General features: G+C 36.3%; 1 protein-coding gene across 2 annotated transcripts in view; it reads right to left on the bottom strand.

The window, feature by feature from the left end:
* LOC106613836 (A disintegrin and metalloproteinase with thrombospondin motifs 14) overlaps positions 1 to 25637 on the bottom strand; it is a 464750-nt gene that overhangs the window by 303808 nt on the left and 135305 nt on the right. The gene's annotated exons all lie outside the window — the stretch shown is intronic.

The following is a 25637-nucleotide window of genomic DNA, read 5'->3' as shown; positions in this document are numbered from 1 at the left end:
CATCTTCAGCATGTCTATAGGACAACAAGACAATATGAAACATCTTCAGCATGTCTATAGGACAACACAACAAGACAATATGAAACATCTTTAGCATGTCTACAGGACAACAAGACAATATGAAACAACTTCAGCATGTCTACAGGACAACAAGACAATATGAAACAACTTCAGCATGTCTACAGGACAACAAGACAATATGAAACATCTCAGCATGTCTACAGGAAAACACAACAGGACAATATGAAACATCTTCAGCATGTCTACAGGAAAACACAACAAGACAGTATGAAACATCTTCAGCATGTCTACAGGACAACACAACAAGACAATATGAAACATCTTCAGCATGTCTACAGGACAACAATAGAATATGAAACATCTTCAGCATGTCTATAGGACAACACAACAAGACAATATGAAACATCTTCAGCATGTCTACAGGACAACAAGACAATATGAAACATCTTCAGCATGTCTACAGGACAACAAGACAATATGAAACATCTTCAGCATGTCTACAGGACAACACAACAAGACAATATGAAACATCTTCAGCATGTCTACAGGACAACAAGACAATATGAAACATATTCAGCATGTCTATAGGACAACAAGACAATATGAAACATCTTCAGCATGTCTATAGGACAACAAGACAACATGAAACATCTTCAGCATGTCTATAGGACAACACAACAAGACAATATGAAACATATTCAGCATGTCTATAGGACAACAAGACAATATGAAACATCTTCAGCATGTCTACAGGAAAACACAACAAGACAATATGAAACATCTTCAGCATGTCTTCAGGAAAACACGACAAGACAATATGAAACATCTTCAGCATGTCTATAGGACAACAAGACAATATGAAACATCTTCAGCATTTCTAATGGACAACACAACCAGACAATATGAAACATCTTCAGCATGTCTACAGGACAACAAGACAATATGAAACAACTTCAGCATGTCTACAGGACAACAAGACAATATGAAACATCTTCAGCATGTCTACAGGAAAACACAACAAGACAATATGAAACATCTTCAGCATGTCTACAGGACAACACAACAAGACAATATGAAACATCTTCAGCATGTCTGTAGGACAACAAGACAATATGAAACATCTTCAGCATGTCTACAAGACAACAAGACAATATGAAACATCTTCAGCGTGTCTATAGGACAACACAACAAGACAATATGAAACATCTTCAGCATGTCTACGGGACAACAAGACAATATGAAACATCTTCAGCATGTCTATAGGACAACAAGACAACATGAAACATCTTCAGCATGTCTACAGGACAACACAACAAGACAATATGAAACATCTTCAGCATGTCTATAGGACAACACAACAAGACAATATGAAACATCTTCAGCATGTCTACAGGACAACAAGACAATATGAAACATCTTCAGCATGTCTATAGGACAACAAGACAACATGAAACATCTTCAGCATGTCTATAGGACAACACAACAAGACAATATGAAACATCTTCAGCATGTCTATAGGACAACAAGACAATATGAAACATCTTCAGCATGTCTACAGGAAAACACAACAAGACAATATGAAACATCTTCAGCATGTCTACAGGAATACACAACAAGACAATATGAAACATCTTCAGCATGTCTTCAGGAAAACACAACAAGACAATATGAAACATCTTCAGCATGTCTATAGGACAACAAGACAATATGAAACATCTTCAGCATGTCTACAGGACAACAATACAATATGAAACATCTTCAGCATGTCTATAGGACAACACAACAAGACAATATGAAACATCTTCAGCATGTCTATAGGACAACAAGACAATATGAAACATCTTCAGCATGTCTACAGGACAACAATACAATATGAAACATCTTCAGCATGTCTATAGGACAACACAACAAGACAATATGAAACATCTTCAGCATGTCTACAGGACAACAAGACAATATGAAACATCTTCAGCATGTCTATCGGACAACAAGACAATATGAAACATCTTCAGCATGTCTACAGGACAACAAGACAATATGAAACATCTTCAGCATGTCTACAGGACAACACAACAAGACAATATGAAACATCTTCAGCATGTCTACAGGACAACAAGACAATATGAAACATATTCAGCATGTCTATAGGACAACAAGACAATATGAAACATCTTCAGCATGTCTATAGGACAACAAGACAACATGAAACATCTTCAGCATGTCTATAGGACAACACAACAAGACAATATTAAACATATTCAGCATGTCTATAGGACAACAAGACAATATGAAACATCTTCAGCATGTCTACAGGAAAACACAACAAGACAATATGAAACATCTTCAGCATGTCTTCAGGAAAACACGACAAGACAATATGAAACATCTTCAGCATGTCTATAGGACAACAAGACAATATGAAACATCTTCAGCATTTCTAATGGACAACACAACCAGACAATATGAAACATCTTCAGCATGTCTACAGGACAACAAGACAATATGAAACAACTTCAGCATGTCTACAGGACAACAAGACAATATGAAACATCTTCAGCATGTCTACAGGAAAACACAACAAGACAATATGAAACATCTTCAGCATGTCTACAGGACAACACAACAAGACAATATGAAACATCTTCAGCATGTCTGAAGGACAACAAGACAATATGAAACATCTTCAGCATGTCTACAGGACAACAAGACAATATGAAACATCTTCAGCGTGTCTATAGGACAACACAACAAGACAATATGAAACATCTTCAGCATGTCTACGGGACAACAAGACAATATGAAACATCTTCAGCATGTCTATAGGACAACAAGACAACATGAAACATCTTCAGCATGTCTACAGGACAACACAACAAGACAATATGAAACATCTTCAGCATGTCTATAGGACAACACAACAAGACAATATGAAACATCTTCAGCATGTCTACAGGACAACAAGACAATATGAAACATCTTCAGCATGTCTATAGGACAACAAGACAACATGAAACATCTTCAGCATGTCTATAGGACAACACAACAAGACAATATGAAACATCTTCAGCATGTCTATAGGACAACAAGACAATATGAAACATCTTCAGCATGTCTACAGGAAAACACAACAAGACAATATGAAACATCTTCAGCATGTCTACAGGAATACACAACAAGACAATATGAAACATCTTCAGCATGTCTTCAGGAAAACACAACAAGACAATATGAAACATCTTCAGCATGTCTATAGGACAACAAGACAATATGAAACATCTTCAGCATGTCTACAGGACAACAATACAATATGAAACATCTTCAGCATGTCTATAGGACAACACAACAAGACAATATGAAACATCTTCAGCATGTCTATAGGACAACAAGACAATATGAAACATCTTCAGCATGTCTACAGGACAACAATACAATATGAAACATCTTCAGCATGTCTATAGGACAACACAACAAGACAATATGAAACATCTTCAGCATGTCTACAGGACAACAAGACAATATGAAACATCTTCAGCATGTCTATCGGACAACAAGACAATATGAAACATCTTCAGCATGTCTACAGGAAAACACAACAAGACAATATGAAACATCTTCAGCATGTCTACAGGACAACACAACAAGACAATATGAAACATCTTCAGCATGTCTATAGGACAACAAGACAATATGAAACATCTTCAGCATGTCTATAGGACAACACAACAAGACAATATGAAACATCTTCAGCATGTCTACAGGACAACAAGACAATATGAAACAACTTCAGCATGTCTACAGGACAACAAGACAATATGAAACAACTTCAGCATGTCTACAGGACAACAAGACAATATGAAACATCTCAGCATGTCTACAGGAAAACACAACAAGACAATATGAAACATCTTCAGCATGTCTACAGGAAAACACAACAAGACAATATGAAACATCTTCAGCATGTCTACAGGACAACACAACAAGACAATATGAAACATCTTCAGCATGTCTACAGGACAACAAGAGAATATGAAACATCTTCAGCATGTCTATAGGACAACACAACAAGACAATATGAAACATCTTCAGCATGTCTACAGGACAACAAGACAATATGAAACATCTTCAGCATGTCTACAGGACAACAAGACAATATGAAAAATATTCAGCATGTCTATAGGACAACAAGAGAATATGAAACATCTTCAGCACGTCTATAGGACAACACAACAAGACAATATGAAACATCTTCAGCATGTCTACAGGACAACAAGACAATATGAAACATCTTCAGCATGTCTACAGGACAACAAGACAATATGAAACATATTCAGCATGTCTATAGGACAACAAGACAATATGAAACATCTTCAGCATGTCTATAAGACAACAAGACAACATGAAACATCTTCAGCATGTCTGTAGGACAACACAACAAGACAATATGAAACATCTTCAGCATGTCTATAGGACAACAAGACAATATGAAACATCTTCAGCATGTCTATAGGAAAACACAACAAGACAATATGAAACATCTTCAGCATGTCTACAGGAATACACAACAAGACAATATGAAACATCTTCAGCATGTCTTCAGGAAAACACAACAAGACAATATGAAATATCTTCAGCATGTCTATAGGACAACAACACAATATGAAACATCTTCAGCATGTCTACAGGACAACAATACAATATGAAACATCTTCAGCATGTCTATAGAACAACACAACAAGACAATATGAAACATCTTCAGCATGTCTACAGGACAACAAGACAATATGAAACATCTTCAGCATGTCTATCGGACAACAAGACAATATGAAACATCTTCAGCATGTCTACAGGAAAACACAACAAGACAATATGAAACATCTTCAGCATGTCTACAGGACAACACAACAAGACAATATGAAACATCTTCAGCATGTCTATAGGACAACAAGACAATATGAAACATCTTCAGCATGTCTATAGGACAACACAACAAGACAATATGAAACATCTTCAGCATGTCTACAGGACAACAAGACAATATGAAACAACTTCAGCATGTCTACAGGACAACAAGACAATATGAAACAACTTCAGCATGTCTACAGGACAACAAGACAATATGAAACATCTCAGCATGTCTACAGGAAAACACAACAGGACAATTTGAAACATCTTCAGCATGTCTACAGGAAAACACAACAAGACAGTATGAAACATCTTCAGCATGTCTACAGGACAACACAACAAGACAATATGAAACATCTTCAGCATGTCTACAGGACAACAATAGAATATGAAACATCTTCAGCATGTCTATAGGACAACACAACAAGACAATATGAAACATCTTCAGCATGTCTACAGGACAACAAGACAATATGAAACATCTTCAGCATGTCTACAGGACAACAAGACAATATGAAACATCTTCAGCATGTCTACAGGACAACACAACAAGACAATATGAAACATCTTCAGCATGTCTACAGGACAACAAGACAATATGAAAAATATTCAGCATGTCTATAGGACAACAAGAGAATATGAAACATCTTCAGCATGTCTATAGGACAACACAACAAGACAATATGAAACATCTTCAGCATGTCTACAGGACAACACAACAAGACAATATGAAACATCTTCAGCATGTCTATAGGACAACAAGACAATATGAAACATCTTCAGCATGTCTACAGGACAACAAGACAATATGAAACAACTTCAGCATGTCTACAGGACAACAAGACAATATGAAACAACTTCAGCATGTCTACAGGACAACAAGACAATATGAAACATCTCAGCATGTCTACAGGAAAACACAACAAGACAATATGAAACATCTTCAGCATGTCTACAGGAAAACACAACAAGACAATATGAAACATCTTCAGCATGTCTACAGGACAACACAACAAGACAATATGAAACATCTTCAGCATGTCTACAGGACAACAAGAGAATATGAAACATCTTCAGCATGTCTATAGGACAACACAACAAGACAATATGAAACATCTTCAGCATGTCTACAGGACAACAAGACAATATGAAACATCTTCAGCATGTCTACAGGACAACAAGACAATATGAAACATCTTCAGCATGTCTACAGGACAACACAACAAGACAATATGAAACATCTTCAGCATGTCTATAGGACAACAAGACAATATGAAACATCTTCAGCATGTCTATAGGACAACACAACAAGACAATATGAAACATCTTCAGCATGTCTACAGGACAACAAGACAATATGAAACAACTTCAGCATGTCTACAGGACAACAAGACAATATGAAACAACTTCAGCATGTCTACAGGACAACAAGACAATATGAAACATCTCAGCATGTCTACAGGAAAACACAACAAGACAATATGAAACATCTTCAGCATGTCTACAGGAAAACACAACAAGACAATATGAAACATCTTCAGCATGTCTACAGGACAACACAACAAGACAATATGAAACATCTTCAGCATGTCTACAGGACAACAAGAGAATATGAAACATCTTCAGCATGTCTATAGGACAACACAACAAGACAATATGAAACATCTTCAGCATGTCTACAGGACAACAAGACAATATGAAACATCTTCAGCATGTCTACAGGACAACAAGACAATATGAAAAATATTCAGCATGTCTATAGGACAACAAGAGAATATGAAACATCTTCAGCATGTCTATAGGACAACACAACAAGACAATATGAAACATCTTCAGCATGTCTACAGGACAACAAGACAATATGAAACATCTTCAGCATGTCTACAGGACAACAAGACAATATGAAACATATTCAGCATGTCTATAGGACAACAAGACAATATGAAACATCTTCAGCATGTCTATAAGACAACAAGACAACATGAAACATCTTCAGCATGTCTGTAGGACAACACAACAAGACAATATGAAACATCTTCAGCATGTCTATAGGACAACAAGACAATATGAAACATCTTCAGCATGTCTATAGGAAAACACAACAAGACAATATGAAACATCTTCAGCATGTCTACAGGAGTACACAACAAGACAATATGAAACATCTTCAGCATGTCTTCAGGAAAACACAACAAGACAATATGAAATATCTTCAGCATGTCTATAGGACAACAACACAATATGAAACATCTTCAGCATGTCTACAGGACAACAATACAATATGAAACATCTTCAGCATGTCTATAGAACAACACAACAAGACAATATGAAACATCTTCAGCATGTCTACAGGACAACAAGACAATATGAAACATCTTCAGCATGTCTATCGGACAACAAGACAATATGAAACATCTTCAGCATGTCTACAGGAAAACACAACAAGACAATATGAAACATCTTCAGCATGTCTACAGGACAACACAACAAGACAATATGAAACATCTTCAGCATGTCTATAGGACAACAAGACAATATGAAACATCTTCAGCATGTCTATAGGACAACACAACAAGACAATATGAAACATCTTCAGCATGTCTACAGGACAACAAGACAATATGAAACAACTTCAGCATGTCTACAGGACAACAAGACAATATGAAACAACTTCAGCATGTCTACAGGACAACAAGACAATATGAAACATCTCAGCATGTCTACAGGAAAACACAACAGGACAATTTGAAACATCTTCAGCATGTCTACAGGAAAACACAACAAGACAGTATGAAACATCTTCAGCATGTCTACAGGACAACACAACAAGACAATATGAAACATCTTCAGCATGTCTACAGGACAACAATAGAATATGAAACATCTTCAGCATGTCTATAGGACAACACAACAAGACAATATGAAACATCTTCAGCATGTCTACAGGACAACAAGACAATATGAAACATCTTCAGCATGTCTACAGGACAACAAGACAATATGAAACATCTTCAGCATGTCTACAGGACAACACAACAAGACAATATGAAACATCTTCAGCATGTCTACAGGACAACAAGACAATATGAAAAATATTCAGCATGTCTATAGGACAACAAGAGAATATGAAACATCTTCAGCATGTCTATAGGACAACACAACAAGACAATATGAAACATCTTCAGCATGTCTACAGGACAACACAACAAGACAATATGAAACATCTTCAGCATGTCTATAGGACAACAAGACAATATGAAACATCTTCAGCATGTCTACAGGACAACAAGACAATATGAAACAACTTCAGCATGTCTACAGGACAACAAGACAATATGAAACAACTTCAGCATGTCTACAGGACAACAAGACAATATGAAACATCTCAGCATGTCTACAGGAAAACACAACAAGACAATATGAAACATCTTCAGCATGTCTACAGGAAAACACAACAAGACAATATGAAACATCTTCAGCATGTCTACAGGACAACACAACAAGACAATATGAAACATCTTCAGCATGTCTACAGGACAACAAGAGAATATGAAACATCTTCAGCATGTCTATAGGACAACACAACAAGACAATATGAAACATCTTCAGCATGTCTACAGGACAACAAGACAATATGAAACATCTTCAGCATGTCTACAGGACAACAAGACAATATGAAACATCTTCAGCATGTCTACAGGACAACACAACAAGACAATATGAAACATCTTCAGCATGTCTACAGGACAACAAGACAATATGAAAAATATTCAGCATGTCTATAGGACAACAAGAGAATATGAAACATCTTCAGCATGTCTATAGGACAACACAACAAGACAATATGAAACATCTTCAGCATGTCTACAGGACAACAAGACAATATGAAACATCTTCAGCATGTCTACAGGACAACAAGACAATATGAAACATATTCAGCATGTCTATAGGACAACAAGACAATATGAAACATCTTCAGCATGTCTATAAGACAACAAGACAACATGAAACATCTTCAGCATGTCTGTAGGACAACACAACAAGACAATATGAAACATCTTCAGCATGTCTATAGGACAACAAGACAATATGAAACATCTTCAGCATGTCTATAGGAAAACACAACAAGACAATATGAAACATCTTCAGCATGTCTACAGGAATACACAACAAGACAATATGAAACATCTTCAGCATGTCTTCAGGAAAACACAACAAGACAATATGAAATATCTTCAGCATGTCTATAGGACAACAAGACAATATGAAACATCTTCAGCATGTCTACAGGACAACAATACAATATGAAACATCTTCAGCATGTCTATAGAACAACACAACAAGACAATATGAAACATCTTCAGCATGTCTACAGGACAACAAGACAATATGAAACATCTTCAGCATGTCTATAGGACAACAAGACAATATGAAACATCTTCAGCATGTCTACAGGAAAACACAACAAGACAATATGAAACATCTTCAGCATGTCTACAGGACAACACAACAAGACAATATGAAACATCTTCAGCATGTCTATAGGACAACAAGACAATATGAAACATCTTCAGCATGTCTATAGGACAACACAACAAGACAATATGAAACATCTTCAGCATGTCTACAGGACAACAAGACAATATGAAACAACTTCAGCATGTCTACAGGACAACAAGACAATATGAAACAACTTCAGCATGTCTACAGGACAACAAGACAATATGAAACATCTCAGCATGTCTACAGGAAAACACAACAGGACAATATGAAACATCTTCAGCATGTCTACAGGAAAACACAACAAGACAGTATGAAACATCTTCAGCATGTCTACAGGACAACACAACAAGACAATATGAAACATCTTCAGCATGTCTACAGGACAACAATAGAATATGAAACATCTTCAGCATGTCTATAGGACAACACAACAAGACAATATGAAACATCTTCAGCATGTCTACAGGACAACAAGACAATATGAAACATCTTCAGCATGTCTACAGGACAACAAGACAATATGAAACATCTTCAGCATGTCTACAGGACAACACAACAAGACAATATGAAACATCTTCAGCATGTCTATTGGACAACAAGACAATATGAAACATATTCAGCATGTCTATAGGACAACAAGACAATATGAAACATCTTCAGCATGTCTATAGGACAACAAGACAACATGAAACATCTTCAGCATGTCTATAGGACAACACAACAAGACAATATGAAACATATTCAGCATGTCTATAGGACAACAAGACAATATGAAACATCTTCAGCATGTCTACAGGAAAACACAACAAGACAATATGAAACATTTTCAGCATATCTTCAGGAAAACACAACAAGACAATATGAAACATCTTCAGCATGTCTATAGGACAACAAGACAATATGAAACATCTTCAGCATTTCTAATGGACAACACAACCAGACAATATGAAACATCTTCAGCATGTCTACAGGACAACAAGACTATATGAAACAACTTCAGCATGTCTACAGGACAACAAGACAATATGAAACATCTTCAGCATGTCTACAGGAAAACACAACAAGACAATATGAAACATCTTCAGCATGTCTACAGGACAACACAACAAGACAATATGAAACATCTTCAGCATGTCTGTAGGACAACAAGACAATATGAAACATCTTCAGCATGTCTACAGGACAACAAGACAATATGAAACATCTTCAGCATGTCTATAGGACAACACAACAAGACAATATGAAACATCTTCAGCATGTCTACGGGACAACAAGACAATATGAAACATCTTCAGCATGTCTACAGGACAACAAGACAATATGAAACATCTTCAGCATGTCTATAGGACAACACAACAAGACAATATGAAACATCTTCAGCATGTCTATAGGACAACAAGACAACATGAAACATCTTCAGCATGTCTACAGGACAACACAACAAGACAATATGAAACATCTTCAGCATGTCTATAGGACAACACAACAAGACAATATGAAACATCTTCAGCATGTCTACAGGACAACAAGACAATATGAAACATATTCAGCATGTCTATAGGACAACAAGACAATATGAAACATCTTCAGCATGTCTATAGGACAACAAGACAACATGAAACATCTTCAGCATGTCTATAGGACAACACAACAAGACAATATGAAACATCTTCAGCATGTCTATAGGACAACAAGACAATATGAAACATCTTCAGCATGTCTACAGGAAAACACAACAAGACAATATGAAACATCTTCAGCATGTCTACAGGAATACACAACAAGACAATATGAAACATCTTCAGCATGTCTTCAGGAAAACACAACAAGACAATATGAAACATCTTCAGCATGTCTATAGGACAACAAGACAATATGAAACATCTTCAGCATGTCTACAGGACAACAATACAATATGAAACATCTTCAGCATGTCTATAGGACAACACAACAAGACAATATGAAACATCTTCAGCATGTCTACAGGACAACAAGACAATATGAAACATCTTCAGCATGTCTATCGGACAACAAGACAATATGAAACATCTTCAGCATATCTACAGGAAAACAAAACAAGAAAATATGAAACATCTTCAGCATGTCTACAGGACAACACAACAAGACAATATGAAACATCTTCAGCATGTCTATAGGACAACAAGACAATATGAAACATCTTCAGCATGTCTATAGGACAACACAACAAGACAATATGAAACATCTTCAGCATGTCTACAGGACAACAAGACAATATGAAACAACTTCAGCATGTCTACAGGACAACAAGACAATATGAAACATCTCAGCATGTCTACAGGAAAACACAACAAGACAATATGAAACATCTTCAGCATGTCTACAGGAAAACACAACAAGACAATATGAAACATCTTCAGCATGTCTACAGGACAACACAACAAGACAATATGAAACATCTTCAGCATGTCTATTGGACAACAAGACAATATGAAACATATTCAGCATGTCTATAGGACAACAAGACAATATGAAACATCTTCAGCATGTCTATAGGACAACAAGACAACATGAAACATCTTCAGCATGTCTATAGGACAACACAACAAGACAATATGAAACATATTCAGCATGTCTATAGGACAACAAGACAATATGAAACATCTTCAGCATGTCTACAGGAAAACACAACAAGACAATATGAAACATTTTCAGCATATCTTCAGGAAAACACAACAAGACAATATGAAACATCTTCAGCATGTCTATAGGACAACAAGACAATATGAAACATCTTCAGCATTTCTAATGGACAACACAACCAGACAATATGAAACATCTTCAGCATGTCTACAGGACAACAAGACTATATGAAACAACTTCAGCATGTCTACAGGACAACAAGACAATATGAAACATCTTCAGCATGTCTACAGGAAAACACAACAAGACAATATGAAACATCTTCAGCATGTCTACAGGACAACACAACAAGACAATATGAAACATCTTCAGCATGTCTGTAGGACAACAAGACAATATGAAACATCTTCAGCATGTCTACAGGACAACAAGACAATATGAAACATCTTCAGCATGTCTATAGGACAACACAACAAGACAATATGAAACATCTTCAGCATGTCTACGGGACAACAAGACAATATGAAACATCTTCAGCATGTCTACAGGACAACAAGACAATATGAAACATCTTCAGCATGTCTATAGGACAACACAACAAGACAATATGAAACATCTTCAGCATGTCTATAGGACAACAAGACAACATGAAACATCTTCAGCATGTCTACAGGACAACACAACAAGACAATATGAAACATCTTCAGCATGTCTATAGGACAACACAACAAGACAATATGAAACATCTTCAGCATGTCTACAGGACAACAAGACAATATGAAACATATTCAGCATGTCTATAGGACAACAAGACAATATGAAACATCTTCAGCATGTCTATAGGACAACAAGACAACATGAAACATCTTCAGCATGTCTATAGGACAACACAACAAGACAATATGAAACATCTTCAGCATGTCTATAGGACAACAAGACAATATGAAACATCTTCAGCATGTCTACAGGAAAACACAACAAGACAATATGAAACATCTTCAGCATGTCTACAGGAATACACAACAAGACAATATGAAACATCTTCAGCATGTCTTCAGGAAAACACAACAAGACAATATGAAACATCTTCAGCATGTCTATAGGACAACAAGACAATATGAAACATCTTCAGCATGTCTACAGGACAACAATACAATATGAAACATCTTCAGCATGTCTATAGGACAACACAACAAGACAATATGAAACATCTTCAGCATGTCTACAGGACAACAAGACAATATGAAACATCTTCAGCATGTCTATCGGACAACAAGACAATATGAAACATCTTCAGCATATCTACAGGAAAACAAAACAAGAAAATATGAAACATCTTCAGCATGTCTACAGGACAACACAACAAGACAATATGAAACATCTTCAGCATGTCTATAGGACAACAAGACAATATGAAACATCTTCAGCATGTCTATAGGACAACACAACAAGACAATATGAAACATCTTCAGCATGTCTACAGGACAACAAGACAATATGAAACAACTTCAGCATGTCTACAGGACAACAAGACAATATGAAACATCTCAGCATGTCTACAGGAAAACACAACAAGACAATATGAAACATCTTCAGCATGTCTACAGGAAAACACAACAAGACAATATGAAACATCTTCAGCATGTCTACAGGACAACACAACAAGACAATATGAAACATCTTCAGCATGTCTACAGGACAACAAGAGAATATGAAACATCTTCAGCATGTCTATAGGACAACACAACAAGACAATATGAAACATCTTCAGCATGTCTACAGGACAACAAGACAATATGAAACATCTTCAGCATGTCTACAGGACAACAAGACAATATGAAACATCTTCAGCATGTCTACAGGACAACACAACAAGACAATATGAAACATCTTCAGCATGTCTACAGGACAACAAGACAATATGAAACATATTCAGCATGTCTATAGGACAACAAGACAATATGAAACAGCTTCAGCATGTCTATAGGACAACACAACAAGACAATATGAAACATATTCAGCATGTCTATAGGACAACAAGACAATATGAAACATCTTCAGCATGTCTACAGGAAAACACAACAAGACAATATGAAACATCTTCAGCATGTCTTCAGGAAAACACAACAAGACAATATGAAACATCTTCAGCATGTCTATAGGACAACAAGACAATATGAAACATCTTCAGCATTTCTAATGGACAACACAACCAGACAATATGAAACATCTTCAGCATGTCTACAGGACAACAAGACAATATGAAACAACTTCAGCATGTCTACAGGACAACAAGACAATATGAAACATCTTCAGCATGTCTACAGGAAAACACAACAAGACAATATGAAACATCTTCAGCATGTCTACAGGACAACACAACAAGACAATATGAAACATCTTCAGCATGTCTGTAGGACAACAAGACAATATGAAACATCTTCAGCATGTCTACAGGACAACAAGACAATATGAAACATCTTCAGCATGTCTATAGGACAACACAACAAGACAATATGAAACATCTTCAGCATGTCTACGGGACAACAAGACAATATGAAACATCTTCAGCATGTCTATAGGACAACAAGACAACATGAAACATCTTCAGCATGTCTACAGGACAACACAACAAGACAATATGAAACATCTTCAGCATGTCTACAGGACAACAAGACAATATGAAACATCTTCAGCATGTCTATAGGACAACAAGACAATATGAAACATCTTCAACATGTCTACAGGACAACACAACAAGACGATTTGAAACATCTTCAGCATGTCTATAGGACAACACAACAAGACAATATGAAACATCTTCAGCATGTCTATAGGACAACAAGACAATATGAAACATCTTCAGCATGTCTACAGGACAACACAACAAGACAATATGAAACATATTCAGCATGTCTACAGGACAACAAGACAATATGAAACAACTTCAGCATGTCTACATGACAACAAGACAGTATGAAACATCTTCAGCATGTCTACAGGACAACACAACAAGACAATATGAAACATCTTCAGCATGTCTATAGGACAACAAGACAATATGAAACATCTTCAGCATGTCTATAGGACAACAAGACAATACAAAACATCTTCAGCATGTCTACAGGACAACAAGACAATATGAAACATCTTCAGCATGTCTACAGGACAACACAACAAGACAATATGAAACATGTTCAGCATGTATACAGGACAACACAACAAGACAATATGAAACATCTTCAGCATGTCTACAGGACAACAAGACAATATGAAACAACTTCAGCATGTCTACAGGACAACAAGACAATATGAAACATCTTCAGCATGTCTACAGGAAAACACAACAAGACAATATGAAACATCTTCAGCATGTCTACAGGACAACACAACAAGACAATATGAAACATCTTCAGCATGTCTGTAGGACAACAAGACAATATGAAACATCTTCAGCATGTCTACAGGACAACAAGACAATATGAAACATCTTCAGCATGTCTATAGGACAACACAACAAGACAATATGAAACATCTTCAGCATGTCTACAGGACAACAAGACAATATGAAACATCTTCAGCATGTCTATCGGACAACAAGACAATATGAAACATCTTCAGCATGTCTACAGGAAAACACAACAAGACAATATGAAACATCTTCAGCATTTCTACAGGACAACACAACAAGACAATATGAAACATCTTCAGCATGTCTATAGGACAACAAGACAATATGAAACATCTTCAGCATGTCTTCAGGAAAACACAACAAGACAATATGAAACATCTTCAGCATGTCTATAGGACAACAAGACAATATGAAACATCTTCAGCATGTCTACAGGACAACAATACAATATGAAACATCTTCAGCATGTCTATAGAACAACACAACAAGACAATATGAAACATCTTCAGCATGTCTACAGGACAACAAGACAATATGAAACATATTCAGCATGTCTATCGGACAACAAGACAATATGAAACATCTTCAGCATGTCTACAGGAAAACACAACAAGACAATATGAAACATCTTCAGCATGTCTACAGGACAACACAACAAGACAATATGAAACATCTTCAGCATGTCTATAGGACAACAAGACAATATGAAACATCTTCAGCATGTCTATAGGACAACACAACAAGACAATATGAAACATCTTCAGCATGTCTACAGGACAACAAGACAATATGAAACAACTTCAGCATGTCTACAGGACAACAAGACAATATGAAACAACTTCAGCATGTCTACAGGACAACAAGACAATATGAAACATCTCAGCATGTCTACAGGAAAACACAACAGGACAATATGAAACATCTTCAGCATGTCTACAGGAAAACACAACAAGACAGTATGAAACATCTTCAGCATGTCTACAGGTCAACACAACAAGACAATATGAAACATCTTCAGCATGTCTACAGGACAACAATAGAATATGAAACATCTTCAGCATGTCTATAGGACAACACAACAAGACAATATGAAACATCTTCAGCATGTCTACAGGACAACAAGACAATATGAAACATCTTCAGCATGTCTACAGGACAACAAGACAATATGAAACATCTTCAGCATGTCTACAGGACAACACAACAAGACATTATGAAACATCTTCAGCATGTCTACAGGACAACAAGACAATATGAAACATATTCAGCATGTCTATAGGACAACAAGACAATATGAAACATCTTCAGCATGTCTATAGGACAACAAGACAACATGAAACATCTTCAGCATGTCTATAGGACAACACAACAAGACAATATGATACATCTTCAGCATGTCTATCGGACAACAAGACAATATGAAACATCTTCAGCATGTCTACAGGAAAACACAACAAGACAATATGAAACATCTTCAGCATGTCTACAGGACAACACAACAAGACAATATGAAACATCTTCAGCATGTCTATAGGACAACAAGACAATATGAAACATCTTCAGCATGTCTATAGGACAACACAACAAGACAATATGAAACATCTTCAGCATGTCTACAGGACAACAAGACAATATGAAACAACTTCAGCATGTCTACAGGACAACAAGACAATATGAAACAACTTCAGCATGTCTACAGGACAACAAGACAATATGAAACATCTCAGCATGTCTACAGGAAAACACAACAAGACAATATGAAACATCTTCAGCATGTCTACAGGAAAACACAACAAGACAATATGAAACATCTTCAGCATGTCTACAGGACAACACAACAAGACAATATGAAACATCTTCAGCATGTCTACAGGACAACAAGAGAATATGAAACATCTTCAGCATGTCTATAGGACAACACAACAAGACAATATGAAACATCTTCAGCATGTCTACAGGACAACAAGACAATATGAAACATCTTCAGCATGTCTACAGGACAACAAGACAATATGAAACATCTTCAGCATGTCTACAGGACAACACAACAAGACAATATGAAACATCTTCAGCATGTCTACAGGACAACAAGACAATATGAAACATATTCAGCATGTCTATAGGACAACAAGACAATATGAAACATCTTCAGCATGTCTATAGGACAACACAACAAGACAATATGAAACATATTCAGCATGTCTATAGGACAACAAGACAATATGAAACATCTTCAGCATGTCTACAGGAAAACACAACAAGACAATATGAAACATCTTCAGCATGTCTTCAGGAAAACACAACAAGACAATATGAAACATCTTCAGCATGTCTATAGGACAACAAGACAATATGAAACATCTTCAGCATTTCTAATGGACAACACAACCAGACAATATGAAACATCTTCAGCATGTCTACAGGACAACAAGACAATATGAAACAACTTCAGCATGTCTACAGGACAACAAGACAATATGAAACATCTTCAGCATGTCTACAGGAAAACACAACAAGACAATATGAAACATCTTCAGCATGTCTACAGGACAACACAACAAGACAATATGAAACATCTTCAGCATGTCTGTAGGACAACAAGACAATATGAAACATCTTCAGCATGTCTACAGGACAACAAGACAATATGAAACATCTTCAGCATGTCTATAGGACAACACAACAAGACAATATGAAACATCTTCAGCATGTCTACGGGACAACAAGACAATATGAAACATCTTCAGCATGTCTATAGGACAACAAGACAACATGAAACATCTTCAGCATGTCTACAGGACAACACAACAAGACAATATGAAACATCTTCAGCATGTCTACAGGACAACAAGACAATATGAAACATCTTCAGCATGTCTATAGGACAACAAGACAATATGAAACATCTTAAACATGTCTACAGGACAACACAACAAGACAATTTGAAACATCTTCAGCATGTCTATAGGACAACACAACAAGACAATATGAAACATCTTCAGCATGTCTATAGGACAACAAGACAACATGAAACATCTTCAGCATGTCTACAGGAAAACACAACAAGACAATATGAAACATCTTCAGCATGTCTACAGGAATACACAACAAGACAATATGAAACATCTTCAGCATGTCTTCAGGAAAACACAACAAGACAATATGAAACATCTTCAGCATGTCTATAGGACAACAAGACAATATGAAACATCTTCAGCATGTCTACAGGACAACAATACAATATGAAACATCTTCAGCATGTCTATAGGACAACACAACAAGACAATATGAAACATCTTCAGCATGTCTACAGGACAACAAGACAATATGAAACATCTTCAGCATGTCTATCGGACAACAAGACAATATGAAACATCTTCAGCATGTCTACAGGAAAACACAACAAGACAATATGAAACATCTTCAGCATGTCTACAGGACAACACAACAAGACAATATGAAACATCTTCAGCATGTCTATAGGACAACAAGACAATATGAAACATCTTCAGCATGTCTATAGGACAACACAACAAGACAATATGAAACATCTTCAGCATGTCTACAGGACAACAAGACAATATGAAACAACTTCAGCATGTCTACAGGACAACAAGACAATATGAAACAACTTCAGCATGTCTACAGGACAACAAGACAATATGAAACATCTCAGCATGTCTACAGGAAAACACAACAAGACAATATGAAACATCTTCAGCATGTCTACAGGAAAACACAACAAGACAATATGAAACATCTTCAGCATGTCTACAGGACAACACAACAAGACAATATGAAACATCTTCAGCATGTCTACAGGACAACAAGAGAATATGAAACATCTTCAGCATGTCTATAGGACAACACAACAAGACAATATGAAACATCTTCAGCATGTCTACAGGACAACAAGACAATATGAAACATCTTCAGCATGTCTACAGGACAACAAGACAATATGAAACATCTTCAGCATGTCTACAGGACAACACAACAAGACAATATGAAACATCTTCAGCATGTCTACAGGACAACAAGACAATATGAAACATATTCAGCATGTCTATAGGACAACAAGACAATATGAAACATCTTCAGCATGTCTATAGGACAACACAACAAGACAATATGAAACATATTCAGCATGTCTATAGGACAACAAGACAATATGAAACATCTTCAGCATGTCTACAGGAAAACACAACAAGACAATATGAAACATCTTCAGCATGTCTTCAGGAAAACACAACAAGACAATATGAAACATCTTCAGCATGTCTATAGGACAACAAGACAATATGAAACATCTTCAGCATTTCTAATGGACAACACAACCAGACAATATGAAACATCTTCAGCATGTCTACAGGACAACAAGACAATATGAAACAACTTCAGCATGTCTACAGGACAACAAGACAATATGAAACATCTTCAGCATGTCTACAGGAAAACACAACAAGACAATATGAAACATCTTCAGCATGTCTACAGGACAACACAACAAGACAATATGAAACATCTTCAGCATGTCTGTAGGACAACAAGACAATATGAAACATCTTCAGCATGTCTACAGGACAACAAGACAATATGAAACATCTTCAGCATGTCTATAGGACAACACAACAAGACAATATGAAACATCTTCAGCATGTCTACGGGACAACAAGACAATATGAAACATCTTCAGCATGTCTATAGGACAACAAGACAACATGAAACATCTTCAGCATGTCTACAGGACAACACAACAAGACAATATGAAACATCTTCAGCATGTCTACAGGACAACAAGACAATATGAAACATCTTCAGCATGTCTATAGGACAACAAGACAATATGAAACATCTTAAACATGTCTACAGGACAACACAACAAGACAATTTGAAACATCTTCAGCATGTCTATAGGACAACACAACAAGACAATATGAAACATCTTCAGCATGTCTATAGGACAACAAGACAACATGAAACATCTTCAGCATGTCTACAGGAAAACACAACAAGACAATATGAAACATCTTCAGCATGTCTACAGGAATACACAACAAGACAATATGAAACATCTTCAGCATGTCTTCAGGAAAACACAACAAGACAATATGAAACATCTTCAGCATGTCTATAGGACAACAAGACAATATGAAACATCTTCAGCATGTCTACAGGACAACAATACAATATGAAACATCTTCAGCATGTCTATAGGACAACACAACAAGACAATATGAAACATCTTCAGCATGTCTACAGGACAACAAGACAATATGAAACATCTTCAGCATGTCTATCGGACAACAAGACAATATGAAACATCTTCAGCATGTCTACAGGAAAACACAACAAGACAATATGAAACATCTTCAGCATGTCTACAGGACAACACAACAAGACAATATGAAACATCTTCAGCATGTCTATAGGACAACAAGACAATATGAAACATCTTCAGCATGTCTATAGGACAACACAACAAGACAATATGAAACATCTTCAGCATGTCTACAGGACAACAAGACAATATGAAACAACTTCAGCATGTCTACAGGACAACAAGACAATATGAAACAACTTCAGCATGTCTACAGGACAACAAGACAATATGAAACATCTCAGCATGTCTACAGGAAAACACAACAAGACAATATGAAACATCTTCAGCATGTCTACAGGAAAACACAACAAGACAATATGAAACATCTTCAGCATGTCTACAGGACAACACAACAAGACAATATGAAACATCTTCAGCATGTCTACAGGACAACAAGAGAATATGAAACATCTTCAGCATGTCTATAGGACAACACAACAAGACAATATGAAACATCTTCAGCATGTCTACAGGACAACAAGACAATATGAAACATCTTCAGCATGTCTACAGGACAACAAGACAATATGAAACATCTTCAGCATGTCTACAGGACAACACAACAAGACAATATGAAACATCTTCAGCATGTCTACAGGACAACAAGACAATATGAAACATATTCAGCATGTCTATAGGACAACAAGACAATATGAAACATCTTCAGCATGTCTATAGGACAACACAACAAGACAATATGAAACATATTCAGCATGTCTATAGGACAACAAGACAATATGAAACATCTTCAGCATGTCTACAGGAAAACACAACAAGACAATATGAAACATCTTCAGCATGTCTTCAGGAAAACACAACAAGACAATATGAAACATCTTCAGCATGTCTATAGGACAACAAGACAATATGAAACATCTTCAGCATTTCTAATGGACAACACAACCAGACAATATGAAACATCTTCAGCATGTCTACAGGACAACAAGACAATATGAAACAACTTCAGCATGTCTACAGGACAACAAGACAATATGAAACATCTTCAGCATGTCTACAGGAAAACACAACAAGACAATATGAAACATCTTCAGCATGTCTACAGGACAACACAACAAGACAATATGAAACATCTTCAGCATGTCTGTAGGACAACAAGACAATATGAAACATCTTCAGCATGTCTACAGGACAACAAGACAATATGAAACATCTTCAGCATGTCTATAGGACAACACAACAAGACAATATGAAACATCTTCAGCATGTCTACGGGACAACAAGACAATATGAAACATCTTCAGCATGTCTATAGGACAACAAGACAACATGAAACATCTTCAGCATGTCTACAGGACAACACAACAAGACAATATGAAACATCTTCAGCATGTCTACAGGACAACAAGACAATATGAAACATCTTCAGCATGTCTATAGGACAACAAGACAATATGAAACATCTTAAACATGTCTACAGGACAACACAACAAGACAATTTGAAACATCTTCAGCATGTCTATAGGACAACACAACAAGACAATATGAAACATCTTCAGCATGTCTATAGGACAACAAGACAATATGAAACATCTTCAGCATGTCTACAGGACAACACAACAAGACAATATGAAACATATTCAGCATGTCTACAGGACAACAAGACAATATGAAACAACTTCAGCATGTCTACATGACAACAAGACAGTATGAAACATCTTCAGCATGTCTACAGGACAACACAACAAGACAATATGAAACATCTTCAGCATGTCTATAGGACAACACATCAAGACAATATGAAACATCTTCAGCATGTCTATAGGACAACAAGACAAAATGAAACAGCTTCAGCATGTCTATAGGACAACAAGACAATACGAAACATCTTCAGCATGTCTACAGGACAACAAGACAATATGAAACATCTTCAGCATGTCTACAGGACAACACAACAAGACTATATGAAACATCTTCAGCATGTCTACAGGACAACACAACAAGACAATATGAAATATCTTCAGCATGTCTACAGGACAACAAGACAATATGAAACAACTTCAGCATGTCTACAGGACAACAAGACAATATGAAACATCTTCAGCATGTCTACAGGAAAACACAACAAGACAATATGAAACATCTTCAGCATGTCTACAGGACAACACAACAAGACAATATGAAACATCTTCAGCATGTCTGTAGGACAACAAGACAATATGAAACATCTTCAGCATGTCTACAGGACAACAAGACAATATGAAACATCTTCAGCATGTCTATAGGACAACACAACAAGACAATATGAAACATCTTCAGCATGTCTACAGGACAACAAGACAATATGAAACATCTTCAGCATGTCTATCGGACAACAAGACAATATGAAACATCTTCAGCATGTCTACAGGAAAACACAACAAGACAATATGAAACATCTTCAGCATTTCTACAGGACAACACAACAAGACAATATGAAACATCTTCAGCATGTCTATAGGACAACAAGACAATATGAAACATCTTCAGCATGTCTATAGGACAACACAACAAGACAACATGAAACATCTTCAGCATGTCTACAGGACAACAAGACAATATGAAACAACTTCAGCATGTCTACAGGACAACAAGACAATATGAAACAACTTCAGCATGTCTACAGGACAACAAGACAATATGAAACATCTCAGCATGTCTACAGGAAAACACAACAAGACAATATGAAACATCTTCAGCATGTCTACAGGAAAACACAACAAGACAATATGAAACATCTTCAGCATGTCTACAGGACAACACAACAAGACAATATGAAACATCTTCAGCATGTCTACAGGACAACAAGAGAATATGAAACATCTTCAGCATGTCTATAGGACAACACAACAAGACAATATGAAACATCTTCAGCATGTCTATAGGACAACAAGACAATATGAAACATCTTCAGCATGACTACAGGACAACAAGACAATATGAAACATCTTCAGCATGTCTACAGGACAACAAGACAATATGAAACATCTTCAGCATGTCTACAGGAAAACACAACAAGACAATATGAAACATCTTCAGCATGTCTACAGGACAACACAACAAGACAATATGAAACATCTTCAGCATGTCTGTAGGACAACAAGACAATATGAAACATCTTCAGCATGTCTACAGGACAACAAGACAATATGAAACATCTTCAGCATGTCTATAGGACAACACAAAAAGACAATATGAAACATCTTCAGCATGTCTACGGGACAACAAGACAATATGAAACATCTTCAGCATGTCTATAGGACAACAAGACAACATGAAACATCTTCAGCATGTCTATAGGACAACACAACAAGACAATATGAAACATCTTCAGCATGTCTACGGGACAACAAGACAATATGAAACATCTTCAGCATGTCTATAGGACAACAAGACAACATGAAACATCTTCAGCATGTCTACAGGACAACACAACAAGACAATATGAAACATCTTCAGCATGTCTACAGGACAACAAGACAATATGAAACATCTTCAGCATGTCTATAGGAAAACAAGACAATATGAAACATCTTAAACATGTCTACAGGACAACACAACAAGACAATTTGAAACATCTTCAGCATGTCTATAGGACAACACAACAAGACAATATGAAACATCTTCAGCATGTCTATAGGACAACAAGACAATATGAAACATCTTCAGCATGTCTACAGGACAACACAACAAGACAATATGAAACATATTCAGCATGTCTATAGGACAACAAGACAATATGAAACATCTTCAGCATTTCTAATGGACAACAAGACAATATGAAACATCTTCAGCATGACTACAGGACAACAAGACAATATGAAACATCTTCAGCATGTCTACAGGACAACAAGACAATATGAAACATCTTCAGCATGTCTATCGGACAACAATACAATATGAAACATCTTCAGCATGTCTACAGGAAAACACAACAAGACAATATGAAACATCTTCAGCATGTCTACAGGACAACACAACAAGACAATATGAAACATCTTCAGCATGTCTGTAGGACAACAAGACAATATGAAACATCTTCAGCATGTCTACAGGACAACAAGACAATATGAAACATCTTCAGCATGTCTATAGGACAACACAACAAGACAATATGAAACATCTTCAGCATGTCTACGGGACAACAAGACAATATGAAACATCTTCAGCATGTCTATAGGACAACAAGACAACATGAAACATCTTCAGCATGTCTACAGGACAACACAACAAGACAATATGAAACATCTTCAGCATGTCTACAGGACAACAAGACAATATGAAACATCTTCAGCATGTCTATAGGACAACAAGACAATATGAAACATCTTCAACATGTCTACAGGACAACACAACAAGACGATTTGAAACATCTTCAGCATGTCTATAGGACAACACAACAAGACAATATGAAACATCTTCAGCATGTCTATAGGACAACAAGACAATATGAAACATCTTCAGCATTTCTAATGGACAACAAGACAATATGAAACATCTTCAGCATGACTACAGGACAACAAGACAATATGAAACATCTTCAGCATGTCTACAGGACAACAAGACAATATGAAACATCTTCAGCATGTCTATCGGACAACAATACAATATGAAACATCTTCAGCATGTCTACAGGAAAACACAACAAGACAATATGAAACATCTTCAGCATGTCTACAGGACAACACAACAAGACAATATGAAACATCTTCAGCATGTCTGTAGGACAACAAGACAATATGAAACATCTTCAGCATGTCTACAGGACAACAAGACAATATGAAACATCTTCAGCAT

The sequence above is a fragment of the Salmo salar genome, chromosome 01 (assembly GCF_965601325.2).
Source record: "Salmo salar chromosome 01, fSalSal1, whole genome shotgun sequence".
Taxonomy (NCBI): domain Eukaryota; kingdom Metazoa; phylum Chordata; class Actinopteri; order Salmoniformes; family Salmonidae; genus Salmo; species Salmo salar.
Note: the sequence above shows the minus strand (reverse complement) of the source record. Positions and strands in the feature narration are given on the sequence as shown.